Source organism: Galeopterus variegatus, unplaced genomic scaffold (assembly GCF_000696425.1).
Source record: "Galeopterus variegatus unplaced genomic scaffold, G_variegatus-3.0.2 Scaffold1957, whole genome shotgun sequence".
Classification (NCBI taxonomy): Eukaryota; Metazoa; Chordata; class Mammalia; order Dermoptera; family Cynocephalidae; genus Galeopterus; species Galeopterus variegatus.
In genome coordinates this window covers 1-4,342 of record NW_007728068.1, presented here as the reverse complement: position 1 = coordinate 4,342, position 4,342 = coordinate 1, and the positions used below count along the sequence as shown (strand labels likewise).

Genomic DNA, 4,342 nt, shown 5'->3' with positions numbered 1-4,342 from the left:
TTCTCTTGCCTTACTGAACTAGCTAGAGCTTCCAGCACTATATTGAATAAGAGTGTGTGAGTAGACATCCTCATCTTGTTCTTGATCTTAGGGGGAATGCATTCAGTCTTCCACCATTATGTTAACTGTTTTAATAAATAATAAACAATGTTAACTGTAGGGTTTTTTATAGATGCTTTTTATGAAGTTGAAAAAGTTCCCCTCTATTCCTATTTTGCTGAGAATTTTTATCATGAATATGTGGTGAATTTTTAAAATATATTTTCTGCATCAATTGATATGATCATAGAGTTTTTCTTCTTTAGCCTGTTAATATGGCTGATTACATTGATTATTGTGATATGTGAATGTCAAACCAGCCTTGCATACCTGAAATAAACCCTTGGATCATGGTATAATTATTTTTATATATTGCTGAATTCTATTTGCTAATATTGTGCCAAGGATTTTTATGTATATATTCATTGGTAATATTGGTCTGTAGTTTTCTCTCTTTTTTTTTTTTTTTTTTGATGTCCATGACTCTGAACTTTTATTTAGCCTCCTGTTCCCCAAAGGGTACTCTGTTTCTGCTGCCTGGACACTTCAGAACTTTGATGTCATTGGTCTCAGACACCACTTTCCCCTCCACGATCCTGTGGGTGGTAGTCTTCTGGATGGTTTGCACAGACTTGCCACTGTCCAGGGCATCACTGAGACTGAAGTCCTCCCTGCCTTCCAGCAAGTGGTGGTAGGTGGCGATCTCAGCCTCCAGCTTGACCTTGATGTTCAGCAAGGCCTCATACTTCCTGGTGCTGACCCTCTGCCCAGGTCTGTGCCAGGTCTGACTCCAGGTGCAGCAGGTCTCCACCCCCCTCAGACTGTTCTCCAAACTGGCCTTTAGATTTCTCATTGAGTCCATGTCTATCTCCAAGGACTGGACTGTATGCCTCAGCTCCATAACCGTCATCTCAGAAGCTCCAATCTCGGTAGACTGCACGGTGATCAGTATGGTGCTCTCCTCAATCAGCTTGAACCAGTACTTGTCCAGTTCCTCTCGGTTCTTCTGAGCCAGTTGGCCATACTGGGCACAAATGTCTGTCATGATCTTGCTGAGGACTTGAGATTGGAGGGCATCTACCTCCACGGTCAACCCAGAGTTGGCAATTTGGGCTTGTAGGCCTTTTACTTCCTCCTCGTGGTTCTTCTTCATGAAGAGCAGCTCCTCCTTGAGATTCTCGATCTCTGTCTGTAGATGCAGCCAGGTGACATTGGTGTCGATGACCTTGCAGAGCCCATAGTTGTTGCTCACCACAGACTGGCGCCTGACCAGCTCCATCGTATACTTGACTTTAAAGTCATCAGCAGCAAGTTGTGCATTGTCAATCTACAGAACGATGTGGGCATTGTCTGCAGAATTTGCAAAGATCTGAGCACTCAGGTTCTGGGTGGTCTTGAAGCAATTCCCCCGGTTTCTGACCTGGGGCCCCTTCTTCTCCAGGTGTTCCCAGATTTTGCTATCCCACTTCCAATTTTCAGTCTCCAGGCTCCTCACTTTGTCTGGGTAGGAGCCCAAGTGGGGTCATTCAGGTCTTTCATGGTCTCTTTCTTGCCCATGCATGCTCCTAATTCCCACCAGGCTCCCAGCCATCCCCATGGCCAAGTTCCCAGACTCGCAGCTGCCTCAGAAGCTGGGGGAGAAGGGCATGGAGATACTGGAGCCCAAGCCCCTGGCACCTGCATAGATGCTGACTGTGCTGCAAGCCGGCTGGACCTGGGACTGGACACCTGGATGGAGACCAGGGACCAGTAGCTGGTGGAGAAGGTGGTGAAGCTCATGCTGTCCAGGGAGGAAGGTGAGAGGCCAAGGTTCAGACTGTGAGAAGGACTGTAGTTTTCTTTTTTGTAGTCTTTGTCTGGTTTTGGTATTATGGTAATTAATAAAATGAACTGGAAAGTATTCCATCATCCTTTATTTTCTAGAAGAGGTTATGTAAGATTGGCATTAATTCTTTTTTAAATGTTTGGTAGAACTCTCCAGTGAAAGCATCTAGGCCTGGAGATATCTTTTTGGAGATTTTTAGATTACAGATCTGATTTCCTAAATAATTGTAAGGTATTCAAGTTATCTTTTTCATATTCAGTTAGTTGTAATAGTTTGTGGTTTTTTGAGGAATTGGTCTGTTATATCTAAATTGTCAAATTTATGCCTGTAATGTCATTCATAGTATTCCTGTATTATCCTTTTGATGTTTGCAGGGCCTACAATCATATCCCTTGCTTCATTGGTGATAATGGTAATTGGTTTCTTCTCTCTTTTTTTCCTTTGTGAGTCTTGCTGGATGTTTGTCCACTTTAGTGATCCTTTTGAAGATCAGCTTCTTGTTTTGTTGATTTGTCTCTATTATTATTCTGTTTTCAATTTCATTGAATTCTGCTCTTTATTATTTCCCTCCTTTTGCTTGCTTTGGGATTATTTTCCTGTTCTTCTTCTATGTTCTTGAGATGGGAGATTAGATTATTGAGTTGACACTTTTCCCTCTAATGTAAATATTTAGTGCTATAAATCTACCTCTGTGTACTGCTTTAGCCTGTGCCCCACAAATTTTGACATGTATTTTTCTTTTCATTAAGTTCAGTATATTTTCTAGTTTCCCTTGAGACTTCTTCTTGGACCTATGGATTATTTAGACATGTGTTGTTTGATTTCCAAGTGTTTGGAGATTTTTCTCTTGTCTTTCTGTTATTTCTAGATTAATTCCATCACAGTCAGATAAAACACTGTGTGATTTCAATTCTTTCAAATTTGTTGATGTTTGTTTTATAGCCCAGGATGTGGTCTATTTTGGTATATATTCCATGGGCACTTAAAAAGAAGAATCTGTACCCTGTTGTTATTGGGTGAAGTGTTCTATAAATGTCTTCTGTTGAATAATGGTGTTGAGTCCTTCTATATCCTTACTGATTTTCTGTGTAGTTCTTCTATCAGCTATTGAGATAAGAGTATTGAAATCTCCAATTATAATTGTACATTTGTCTATTTCTTTTCATCTCTATTACTTTTTGCTTCATGTATCATGAAGTCCTGTTGTTTAGTGCATACACATTTAGGTTTGCTATGTCTTCCTGCTGGATTGATCTTTTCATCATTATGCAATGCTACTCTTTGTCTATAATAATTTTTATTTGATCTGAAGTCACTTTATCAAATATTCATATAGCCACTCCTGCTATTTTTATATGATTTATCTTTTTGCATTCTTTCACTGTCAACACACCTGTGTCACTGAATTTGAAGTGATTTTCTTGAAAGTAGCATACAATGCTGTGTTTCTTTTTAATGCCTTCTTCACATTTTATTCTTTGGTATATTTTCACAATCTATATTTAAGGTAATTATTAATATGTTAGTACTTAATTAAGTTTGCCATTTTATTTATTCTCTGTTTCCACTGGTCTCATTCCTTTGTTTTTGTTTTTCTGTGTGTGTTAACTTGAGCAGTTTTTAGAATTTCATTTTGATTTATTTTTAGTGTTTTGGGGTATATGTCTATAGTTTTTGTAGTGATTGATCTGAGTACTAATATATACATATGTGACTTGTAATAGTCTACTTGGATCAACATTTCACTACTGAGTGAAGCATGGAGACCTCACTTCAATTCAGGTCCTTTTATCTTCATCACTTTTAAATACCATGGTGCTTTATAATTTTTGTTTCAATCATCAAAATGATTCATAAAATTCATGAGGGAAAGTATAATCAGTTTCATTACCCATATTCCTGCTCTTCTGTTGTTCCTGATGCTCTATGATTCCTTCTTTTATCATGTCCTTTCTGTTTGAATAACTACCTTTAACCAATTTCTTAAGGGTAGGCCTTCTAGCAACAAATTCTTTTAGTTTTCCTTTATCTGAGATTGTTTTTATTTTCCCTTTATTCCTGAAAGATCATTTTGCTGGATTCGAGTTCACATTTCTTTTCTTTCAGTAGTTCTTTCTGGTCTCCATGGTTTCAGATGAGACATCCTCTTACATTTGAATTGGTGTCCCTGTAGAGGTAATGTGCCATTTTTCTCTGGCTGCTTTCAAGACTTTTTTCTTTGTCTTTAGTTTCAAAAGCTTAATTATAATGTGTTCATGGCATAGATTTCATTGGGATTATCCTATTTTGGATTCACTCAACTTCTTAGTGTCTTTTGCAAAATTTGGGAAAATTTCAGCCCTTATTTCATAATATGTCATATCTAAGAAGGCTTTGCCTACTGGTTTGTCTTTGACTCTCAGAACATAGTACCATATATTCTAAGATGGCGTCGGGTCTGAGCGGCCGCGCCAGGAGTCAGCGCGATCCTGTGAGCCG

General features: G+C 38.7%; 1 pseudogene; it reads right to left on the bottom strand.

Moving 5' to 3' along the window:
• Window positions 1-532: 532 nt before the first annotated feature.
• LOC103596210 lies at window positions 533-1,848 on the bottom strand (annotated as a pseudogene).
• Window positions 1,849-4,342: the final 2,494 nt, after the last annotated feature.